Raw genomic sequence first — 11,973 nt, forward strand, 5'->3', positions numbered from 1 at the left:
ACGTGTGTGTGTGTCTGTGTGTGTGTGTGTGATCCATCAAGATAAGAGTGGGCAGTCTAACTGGGGGAAAGGGGACTGCAGGTGAGTGTGGCCACAAGGAATCACTCAGGTGATGCAGTCAGTCAGCCAGTCAACCAGTCAACCAGTCAACCAGCCAGTCAGCCAGTCAGTCAGCCAGTAAGTCAGTCAGTCAGCCAGTCAGTTAGCCAGTCAGCCAGTCAGTCAGTCAGCCAGTCAGTCAGCCAGTCAACCAGTCAGTCAGCCAGTCAGCCAGCCAGCCAGCCAGCCAGCCAGCCCATTCAGCCAGTAAATCAGCCAGCCAGCCAGTCAGCCAGTCAGTCAGTCAGTTAGCCAGTCAGTCAGTCACCCAGTCAGCCAGTCAGTTAGCCAGTCAGTCAGCCAGTAAGTCAGCAAGTCAGCCAATAAGTCAGCCAGTCAGCCATCCAGCCAGCCCATTCAGCCAGTAAATCAGCCAGCCAGCCAGTCAGCCAGTAAGTCAGGCAGTCAGCCAGTCAAAACGTCAGCCAGCCAGTCAGCCATCCAGCCAGCCCATTCAGCCAGTAAATCAGCCAGCCAGCCAGTCAGCCAGTAAGTCAGGCAGTCAGCCAGTCAAAACGTCAGCCAGTCAGCCAGTCAGTCAGCCAGTCAGCCAGTAAATCAGCCAGCCAGCCAGTCAGCCAGTAAGTCAGGCAGTCAGCCAGTCAGCCAGTCAAAACGTCAGCCAGCCAGTCAGCCAGCAAGTCAGCCATCCAGCCAGCCCATTCAGCCAGTAAATCAGCCAGCCAGCCAGTCAGCCAGTAAGTCAGGCAGTCAGCCAGTCAGCCAGTAAGTCAGGCAGTCAGCCAGTCAGCCAGTAAATCAGCCAGCCAGCCAGTCAGCCAGTAAGTCAGGCAGTCAGCCAGTCAGCCAGTCAAAACGTCAGCCAGCCAGTCAGCCAGCAAGTCAGCCATCCAGCCAGCCCATTCAGCCAGTAAATCAGCCAGCCAGCCAGTCAGCCAGTAAGTCAGGCAGTCAGCCAGTCAGCCAGTAAGTCAGGCAGTCAGCCAGTCAAAACGTCAGCCAGCCAGTCAGCCAGCAAGTCGGCCAGTCAGTTAGCCAGTTAGCAAGTCAGTCAGCCAGTCAGTTATTAGAGCGTTGCAGCAACATCTGTGAAGAGTGTGAAGGAATGTGAATGTGTGTGTGTTTGGCTTCAATATGTGTGTGTGTGTGTGTGTGTGTGTGTGTGTGTGTGTGTGTGTGTCATTAAAGGTGGTGCGTTCTGATGAAATGCTGTAGTATTGACCGTCACATGTGTTTACCTGGCTGACTGACTGACTGGCTGGCTGATTTACTGTCTGACTGGCTGGATGACTGACTTACTGGCTGGCTGGTTGGCTGGCTGACTGGCTGGCTGACTGACTGACTGGCTGGCTGACTGGCTGGCTGGTTGGCTGGCTGACTGGCTGACTGGCTGGCTGGCTGACTGGCTGACTGGCTGGTTGGCTGGCTGACTGGCTGACTGGCTGGATGACTGACTTACTGGCTGGCTGATATACTGGCTAACTGGCTGGTTTGCTGGCTGACTGGCTGATTTACTACCTGACTGGCTGGCTGACTGGCTGACTGGCTGACTGCATAACTAACTGGATGACTGACTGGCTGAGTTACTGGCTGACTGACTATCTGACTGGCTACCTGACTGGCTGGCTGACTGATTGACTGACTGGCCGGCTAACTTACTGGCTGACTGGCTGGCTGGCTGACTACCTGACTTACTGAATGACTGGCTGGCTGGCTGGCTGACTGGTTAATTGACTGGCTGACTGACTGACTGACTGACTGATTGACTGACTGGCCGGCTAACTTACTGGCTGACTGGCTGGCTGGCTGACTACCTGACTTACTGAATGACTGGCTGGCTGGCTTGCTGACTGACTGACTGGCTGACTGGTTGACTTACTGGCTGACTGACTGACTGGCTGGCTTGCTTGCTGACTGACTGACTGACTGATTGACTGACTGGCCGGCTAACTTACTGGCTGACTGGCTGGCTGGCTGACTACCTGACTTACTGAATGACTGGCTGGCTGGCTTGCTGACTGACTGACTGGCTGACTGGTTGACTTACTGGCTGACTGACTGACTGGCTGGCTTGCTTGCTGACTGGCTGGCTGACTAACTGACTGGCTGACTGGCTGACTGTCTGACAGCTGACTGGCTGACTGCATAACTAACTGGCTGACTGACTGACTGGCTGACTTACTGGCTGACTGGCTGGCTGACTGGTTGGCCCTATTTGGACTGCTGTTTTATTGTGCTCTATTTTACTGACCCATATCACGCAGTGTGCAAAACGTGTGTGTGTGTGTGTGTGTGTGTGTGTGTGTGTGTCTGTCTGTGTGTGTGTGTCTGTGTGTGATCCATCAGTTAGACTGAGTGGGCAGTCTAACTGGGGGAAAGGGGACTGAAGGTGAGTGTGGCTACAAGGAATCACTCAGGTGATGCAGCCAGTCAGCCAGTCAGCCAGCCAGTCAGCCAGCCAGTCAGTCAGCCAGTCAGTCAGCCAGCCAGTCAGTCAGCCAGTCAGTCAGTCAGTCAGTCAGCCAGTCAGCCAGTCAGCCAGTGAGTCAGCCAGTCAGTTAGCCAGTCAGTCAGTGAGTCAGCCAGTCAGTTAGCCAGTCAGTCAGTCAGCCAGTCAGTCAGCCAGTCAGCCAGTAAATCAGCCAGCCAGCCAGTCAGCCAGTAAGTCAGGCAGTCAGCCAGTCAAAAAGTCAGCCAGCCAGTCAGCCAGCAAGTCAGCCAATCGGTTAGCCAGTAAGCAAGTCAGTCAGCCAGTCAGTTAACCAGTTATCCATCCAGTCAGTCAGCCAGTTATCCAGTCAGCCTTTCAGTCAGTCAGTCAGTCAACCATTAAGTCAGCCAGTCAGTAAGTCAGCCAGTCAGTTATGCAGTCAGCCAGTCAGTTAGCCAGTCAGTTAGCCAGTCAGTCAGCCAGTAAATAAGCCAGTCAGTTAGCCAGTCAGTCAGCCAGTCAGTTATCCAGTCAGCCAGCCAGTCAGTCAGCCAGTTTTTCCAGTCAGCCAGTCAGTCAGTCAACCAGTAAGTCAGCCAGTCAGTTAGTCAGCCAGTCAGTTATCCAATCAGCCAACCAGTCAGTCAGCCAGTGATCCAGTGTGCCAGTCAGTCAGCCAGTCAGCCAGTCAGCCAGTCAATCAGTAAGTCAGACAGTCAGCCAGTCAGTCAGTGAGTCAGTTAGCCAGTCAGTATACCAATCAGCCAGCCATTCAGCCAGCCAGTCAGTCATCCAGCCATCCAGCCAGCTGGTCAGCCCGTAAGTCAGCCAGCTGGTCAGCCCGTAAGTCAGCCAGTCAGCCAGCTAGTCAGTCAGTCAGCCAGTCAATTATGAATTCAACCAGTTAGCCAGTCAGTCAGCCAGTCAGTCAGTTAGTAAATCAGCCAGTCAGACAGCCAGTCATCCAGTCAGCCAGTAATTCTGTTAGTATATCAGCCAGTCAGTCAGTCAGTCAGCCAGTCAATTATGAATTCAACCAGTTAGCCAGTCAGTCAGCCAGTCAGTCAGTTAGTAAATCAGCCAGTCAGCCAGCCAGTCATCCAGTCAGCCAGTAATTCTGTTAGTATATCAGCCAGTCAGTCAGTCAGTCAGCCAGTCAATTATGAATTCAACCAGTTAGCCAGTCAGTCAGCCAGTCAGTCAGTTAGTAAATCAGCCAGTCAGTCAGTCAGTCATCCAGCCATCCAGCCAGCTGGTCAGCCCGTAAGTCAGCCAGTCAGCCAGCTAGTCAGTCAGTTAGTAAATCAGCCAGTCAGTCAGTCAGTCCGCCAGTCAGTTATCCAGCCAACCAGTCAGCCAGCCAGTCAGCCAGGAAGTCAGCCAGTCAGTCAGTCAGCCAGTTAGTTATGCAGTCAGCCAGTCAGCCAGTCAGCCAGTCAGCCAGTCAGTCAGTCAGCCAGTTAGTTATGCAGTCAGCCAGTCAGCCAGTCAGCCAGTCAGCCAGTCAGTCAGTCAGCCAGTTAGTTATGCAGTCAGCCAGTCATCCAGTCAGCCAGTCAGCCAGCCAGTCAGTCAGGAAGTCAGCCAGTCAGTCAGTCAGCCAGTTAGTTATGCAGTCAGCCAGTCAGCCAGTCAGCCAGTCAGCCAGCCAGCCAGCTAGCCAGCGAGCTAATGCCTACAGATGTAACTCGGAGGTGAAGCCTAATTTCTGAAGCAGTTTGGCTGCAAAATTAGCCCGGCCTCTATCACAGGCTGCATCTGGCTAAGCTAGCAGCTAACTACAGTCAAATAAGGAGCGTGTTGTCGTTGATGTCATGATGGAAGTCGAGGTAGCAATTGTTTGTGAAATGATATACATAATAGCTTAGCTAGCTATTAGACTTGTAATTTGTCGTAACCATTATCACAAAATGGTGTGCATATTTTTTATCAGCTCTGTTGGGTTTCCACTAGTTACCACAGCCATAAAGTCAAAATTAGTCTTTATGTGTAAAATCTGATTTTAAGAAGAGTGATTGTAGAAATAGACTGGATGTATGACTCTGTCAGCAGGAACATGGAGCACATTCAGTAAGTCATGATATAATGTTTTCCTTTACATTGCATTATACACTTTCCGCTATCTGCAGGAGAACTGCAGAACTGTGTTTTGTTGACAAAAAGTGTTTTACTAGCCTGAATTAAAATACTCTACCCTTCTACTCGGGGCCCCCCTTCCAGCATTGGAGGGGGGGGGACCCCCACGCCCCTCCTGCCGACCCCCCCCTATGGGGCGCGCCCCACAGTTTGGAAACCTCTGCTTTACACCTCCATTAATTTTTCACATTGTGAATTTTACAAAAATTCTAATGAATTGTGTGTTTGATGCAGGCTTATCTTGGCCTGATGTTTTTGATAGCCGTGTAATTCTCTCTCGGCCAAGTTGAGAATTCCCTGTCAAGAAGAGAGACACGGAAGCCCAGCTAGCTTAGCTAGCCTAGCTAGCCTGCAGCCTCAAATGGAGGATGCTAACAAATGTTTTCAACGCTGCAGGAGCTGTGTTTATTTTGCTTTATTCCGGGACAATGTGGACCGCCCGGACTTTCGCCTGTCGTTGCAGAGGACTACAGGGGCGAAGTGGCTACTCTTAACAAACAAGTAGCAGACTTACACAAGCTACTGGGGAATCCAGCCTGACTACTTTTTCTTTCTATTCTACCCCAGTAGCCGGACGCCGCTCTGGCCTGGTGGAAGTGTCGCCGCCGTGTCGGCTCTCCAAAGCCGACTGGTCGGTATTCTGCAGGGATCCCTCCCCAAAGGGGTTTTCCACTTCCCTGGAGAACGGAGTTAGTAGTCATCCTGGATGACTTGGTGGATGTTCCTGTTCTCGATCCTACCAACCAGCCATGGAGATATGTCACTTGACGTGAAAGTCGAAAACAGCGACCTCTGGCAACAGGGGCCTCCTTGGCTAAGTTAAGCCCAGACCGGACACAGACTAGAAACAGCTTCGCCGCCCTGGATCCAGAGGTTCCGGCACCTTCTTCCCTGGGGGCTTCCGATTCGAGATCGGATCCGGAGGTATCTGCGCCTTCGTCCTCTGTTCTGTCTCCCTCTCCGGTTGCTTCTACCTCAGGTTCAGATACTCAGACCCCCCCCCCCATCAGACCCTGAGGCTGTCTACGACTCCGGCCCATTCAACATCCATGATGGATAAAACAGCTGGCTCGGGCCCATCGGGACCGACCGCCCTTCAGTACACAAGGGGTTTACGAAACCACTCGAGGCGAAAGAACGGCCGGACCTCCTCAGTCATTGCACCAGCTGTTGTCATCAGCAGCTCTATTGGTAAGAAACATATTGGTTCCCAAGGCAAAAACCCTTTGCTATCCTGGAGTACGAGTACAGGACATTACAAGGCTGCTTCCGACCGTTCTACGACAGACGCCGGGGGCTGACGCTGTCGTAGTCCATGTGGGGTCAAATGAAATTAAGAGGGCTAGCTCGGAACTGCTGAAACTGGATTTTAAAGAAGATTCCAAAAAGCAGCCAATTATTTCAGGTCCGGTACCATCGTTGGGCAGCGCGTGTGAGAGATTCAGCAGGCTACTGGCATTACACACCTGGCTAAAAGATTACTGTAGCTCTGTTGGAATCACTTTTATAGATAACTTTGACACCTTCTGGAAACAGAAGATGCTCTACAGCAGGGTTCTTCAATTCCGGTCCTGGAGGGCCGAAACACTTCTGTTTTTTATTTCTACCTGGTAGTTAATTGCACTCACCTGGTGTCCCAGGTCTGAATTAGCCCCTGATTAGAAGGAGAGGATGAAAAACAGAGGTGTTTCGGCCCTCCAGGACCGGAATTGAAGAACCCTGCTCTACAGGAATCCAAATCATCTTGGCTCTTAGGCTCTGTCCACGCATTTCAAGGCTGCATTGAGACAATGACTTATCAATGCCCAGTTCAGATAATCCCTACCATTGTGTCGCTGAGTTGTTGTAATGCTGCAGCAAATGTACATTATCCCAGGGGCGATGGCAGTCACAATGTAAGTAACCTAATTTATATCCCTCTAACTCCCCTGAATGCCTCTGCTGATCCTCCAGCTATTGTATACATGTAATTATGTGCCTATGAACCAGAGCCATACTGTTAGCACTGGGGCGGTGTGCCCCAGTAGGAAGTCCACTGTGTGCAGCTCACCCTGCACTATCAGCTCAAAGAGAAATAACATTGTCATGTTGTGGTCCTCTGTAGCTCAATTGGTAGAGCATGCCGCGTGTAACGCCAGGGTAGTGGGTTCGATCCCCGGGACCACCCATACCTAAAAATGTATGCACGCCTGACTGTAAGTCGCTTTGGATAAAAGCGTCTGCTAAATGGCATATTAATTATTTAATATTATATTAATGTCTACTACTGATAAGCTTCCCAGTAAAACAATAAAAACAATCAAGCATAGATATTAGATCATAAACAGCGATTAGCAGCAGTGGAAAAAATGCAAATAGTCTGGGTAGCCATCTGATTAGCTGTTCAGCAGTCTTATGGCTTTGGGGTAGAAGCTGTTAAGAAGCGTTTTGGACCTAGACTTGGCACTCCGGTACCGCTTGCCGTGCGGTAGCAGAGAGAACAGTCTATGACTAGAGTGGCTGGAGTCTTTGGCAATTTTTAGGGCCTTCCTCTGACACCGCCTGGTACAGAGGTCCTGGATGGCAGGAAGCTTGGCCCCAGTGATGTACTGGGCCGTACGCACTACCCTCTGTAGCACCTTGTGGTCGGAGGCCGAGCAGTTGCCATACCAGGCGGTGATTCAACCAGTCAGGATGCTCTCGATGGTGCAGCTGTATAACTTTTTGAGGATCTGAGGACCCATGCCAAATCTTTTCAGTCTTTTGTTAGTGTCACTGATATGGAAATTCACATACAAATACTCAGTTCATAAGCATTGACTGTAATACCTCTAAGGTCCTGTGGTGAAGGACTGCTGTGCAAGGTATTGGGCAACAGCTTTCTTCCCAGCTCGTATTCACAAAGCTCTTCAGAGTAGGACTAATGATCTAGGACCAGCTGTAATCATTCACTGTGATATTAAAAGGCAAAACTGATCCTAAATCAGTACTCCTTCTCTGAGATGCTTAGTTAATACGGTCCCTGGTCTGTCTGCATGCTGCTTTTCTAGTGATCTAACTCCCTCACCATCTGAAATGAAACGACACCAAAATCATGATTAAGAATTTGCCTAGTCGGTCCACTTTTATCGCTGTCCGATAAAAGTCACTTTGGTCCTTGAGAGATTTACACGGTTATCAAAACGTCACGCCAGGGTAAGCCCTACACGAAACACAGCCCTTATTTGAAGTGTTTCTAAAATCCCCTATGGGGAAAAATGAATGGTGGAAAAACGATTGGAACCATTTCCCTGTTTGACCGCTAGGTTTTATGGGTATTATGACTCATCCTGTGGTACTCTATAGGCGAGCGTTTTTTAAGGACACACCTCCCACCTCAGCAGCTGGTGTTAGACAGGTACATTGTTGAACCTGGCGTAAGGAAAATGGCAGCGCGTCGGTTTTTACATGACGAAATGGAAAACTAACGTGCGACATTTGACACTTGCGCCTCCTTATCACCAACTGAAAAATAGAGCCCAGAGACATAGTCACGTATGTAGGATGTGGTGATGATGGTAGTAGGGGCATAGGTAGTGTTGGTGGGGGTGAGGTGAGTGTCTCCGTGCTGACCGAGTAAACACATTGATGGCATTGGGTCAGCCTGTTAGCCTTGACGATGTCTTGGTCAGGTAAGTGACTGTGTTATTGGTATTTCCTGTGTCAACAGCTTCCAGGTATGTGTTGTTGTCAGTGTGCATCAAACATCACACTATCTATTTAGTCTGAGGCAATAGACATGAAAGTATACTAATAGCGCCACCTAGTGGAACACTCACTAGAGGAACTCATGGAGAATTTACTGCAGTTCAGAGATTCAGATTGAGTGTTTAATAGTCACATGTACGGGGTTGCAGGTGTGATTGCAGGGTACAGTGAAAATCTTAGGCTCCGAGCTCCAACATGCAGGACTAAATGAAAAAAAAAAATTAAAATGGTAATAAAAAAAAAAATAGCTAAATAAATATATATATATATATAGGGGGAACAGCATGACCGTTGAGGGGGTGGGGGTGACCATAGGAGGAACAGCATGACCGTTGAGGGGGTTGGGGGGTGACCATAGTGGGAACAGCATGACCATTGAGGGGTGGGGGTGACCATAGGAGGAACAGCATGACCGTTGAGGGGGTGGGGGGGGGTGACCATAGGTGGAACAGCATGACCGTTGAGGGGGTGGTGGGGGGGACCATAGGGGAACAGCATGACCGTAGAGGGGGGGGGGGGTGACCATAGGGGGAACAGCATGACCGTTGAGGGGGTGGGGGGTGACCATAGGGGGAACAGCATGACCGTTGAGGGGGTTTGGGACCAAGTGAAATAAAAACAATAACAATGAAAATAAAAATAGAATACAAGTAATTACCTGATCAACGCATCTGTTCATACATTACAATCCATCCATGTAGTTTCTGAGAAATGTGACGGTTTAGTTTTATCTCAGATCTGATCAAAGTGAGAATCATGGTTTCTGACGAACCCTGTGGTCTCACCGTCTGGGGGTCTGTGACAAGAGTCTGCCGTCAAAGCATTTCATCATATCAGCAATTTCTCTGAACCCTAGCCCTGCAACCAGGTGCCAGAAAGGCTAGCTAGTGGAACGTTTGAGCCACACTACTTCAGGCCGTCATTGTAAATAAGAATCTGTTTTTAATTGACCTACCTGGTAAAATAAAGGTAAAATAAAAAATGTAATAAATGCTGGAGATAATTAAACTGCCCTTGTAAGACACAGAAGCTGCTTTTTTATGGATGTGTTGTGTGACTTGATAGATACGACCGTCTTTTAAATTTCATCTGTGAAGCTGGAAGCTGATCGATAAGCTGATTTGATAGCTGAATTTGCTTAAGTAATGAAGAGAACTCGTCTCGACAAGCAGCAGCATTTGTGTTAAAGCATCCTGGGAAACAGGAAGTTCAAAGGAAGCTACATACGGAGGTCATAGGTTTGACCACTGAATGATATAGAACATTGTCTAAGACCCTGACCGCGTACCAAACGGCACCCTATTCCCTATATAGTGCACTACTTTTGACCAGGGCCCATAGGGAATAGGGTACCGTTTGGGACGTACACCTTTTTAGTGTGAGATACGTCTGAAGAAAACCAATTGTCTTTGCAGATGCAGACAGAGCCAGAAGGAAACCCAGACTGTGTCTGTGGGTTAATTTACCGGCAGCCTGTGGGCTACAGGGGGGGATGTCAGAGAGCTGCACAATCCAGGCAGGCAGTTATGCTGACTCAGTGTTTCAGGGTAGTTAGTGAGTTAGTGAACCACTGTGTGAGAGGAAACGAGTGAGATAGGGGTCGGGACGGGGGGATGGTGGTCTTCAGTTTCACAATCACTAATAGGTTTGTTTTTTTCAACTGAATGCCTCACCTCAATCTGCCCAGTGTTATTGGAATTGGTCATGATCACGCAGTGTGTACGTGCGTGTATACATTCTATTTATTTGATTTATATAGATTTATACCATGGCATTGCTGAATACTCGTTTCTGATTGGCTTGAAGGGCATTCTATAACGTGCACTATTTCCTTATAATGCATGGTAATATTCAATGGCTATGAAGTTTATTCTTTCATGTTCTACGTTTCAGCTGATTTTGAAAGCAAAAGTCGAATTGAAAATATTATTGGCGTTGTCGAATTCGATTTTCATAATAGCAAGCCAGCAGCATTGATAGTTTGGTTAGCTAAGCGAGCAAGTCTGTTTGTTTGGTTACCAAGGCAACCACCGTAGCTATCTAGTAAAACTTGCTAGCTACTCTACATCAGTGGATGTTGAACACATTTCCTACTGGGGTAATCAACTCCGGGCTCTATGCATTCTCTGGAAAATAATGCAACTCCGTGGAAGGCTGGTGCCACTTGCTACAGCATCGTGGTATACCTTCCATGCATTATTTCCCCTAATGGTGACTGACAGGGCGCACTGTTTTCAAGCCACCGCAAAGCCGTTTTGGTACACTATTGTACAAAAAAAATCTTATTTTGGAGGCTATAGCAATGCATGTATCGCAGGTGTTACCCAAAGGATTCATTTTTATATTTACATTGTGATTTCTGAAAATGTCCATAATACAGTGGGGGAAAAAAGTATTTAGTCAGCCACCAATTGTGCAAGTACTCCCACTTAAAAAGATGAGAGAGGCCTGTAATTTTCATCATAGGTACACGTCAACTATGACAGACAAATTGAGAGAGAAAAAATCCAGAAAATCACATTGTAGGATTTTTAATGAATTTATTTGCAAATTATGGTGGAAAATAAGTATTTGGTCACCTACAAACAAGCAAGATTTCTGGCTCTCACAGACCTGTAACTTCTTCTTTAAGAGGCTCCTCTGTCCTCCACTGTTACCTGTATTAATGGCACCTGTTTGAACTTGTTATCAGTATAAAGACACCTGTCCACAACCTCAAACAGTCACACTCCAAACTCCACTATGGCCAAGACCAAAGAGCTGTCAAAGGACACCAGAAACAAAATTGTAGACCTGCACCAGGCTGGGAAGACTGAATCTGCAATAGGTAAGCAGCTTGGTTTTGAAGAAATCAACTGTGGGAGCAATTATTAGGAAATGGAAGACATACAAGACCACTGATAATCTGCCTCGATCAGGGGCTCCACGCAAGATCTCACCCTGTGGGGTCAAAATGACTCACAAGAACGGTGAGCAAAAATCCCAGAACCACACGGGGGGGACCTAGTGAATGACCTGCAGAGAACTGGGACCAAAGTAACAAAGCCTACCATCAGTAACACACTACGCCGCCAGGGACTCAAATCCTGCAGTGCCAGACGTGTCCCCCTGCTTAAGCCAGTACATGTCCAGGCCCGTCTGAAGTTTGCTAGAGTGCATTTGGATGATCCAGAAGAGGATTGGGAGAATGTCATATGGTCAGATGAAACCAAAATAGAACATTTAGGTAAAAACTCAACTCGTCATATTTGGAGGACAAAGAATGCTGAGTTGCATCCAAAGAACACCATACCTACTGTGAAGCATGGGGGTGGAAACATCATGCTTTGGGGCTGTTTTTCTGCAAAGGGACCAGGACGACTGATCCGTGTAAAGGAAAGAATGAATGGGGCCATGTATCGTGAGATTTTGAGTGTAAACCTCCTTCCATCAGCAAAGGGCATTGAAGATGAAACGTGGCTGGGTCTTTCAGCATGACAATGATCCCAAACCACACCGCCCGGGCAACGAAGGAGTGGCTTCGTAAGAAGCATTTCAAGGTCCTGGAGTGGCCTAGCCAGTCTCCAGATCTCAACCCCATAGAAAATCTTTGGAGGGAGTTGAAAGTCCGTGTTGCCCAG

This window comes from Coregonus clupeaformis, unplaced genomic scaffold, assembly GCF_020615455.1.
Source record: "Coregonus clupeaformis isolate EN_2021a unplaced genomic scaffold, ASM2061545v1 scaf0780, whole genome shotgun sequence".
NCBI classification, from domain to species: Eukaryota; Metazoa; Chordata; class Actinopteri; order Salmoniformes; family Salmonidae; genus Coregonus; species Coregonus clupeaformis.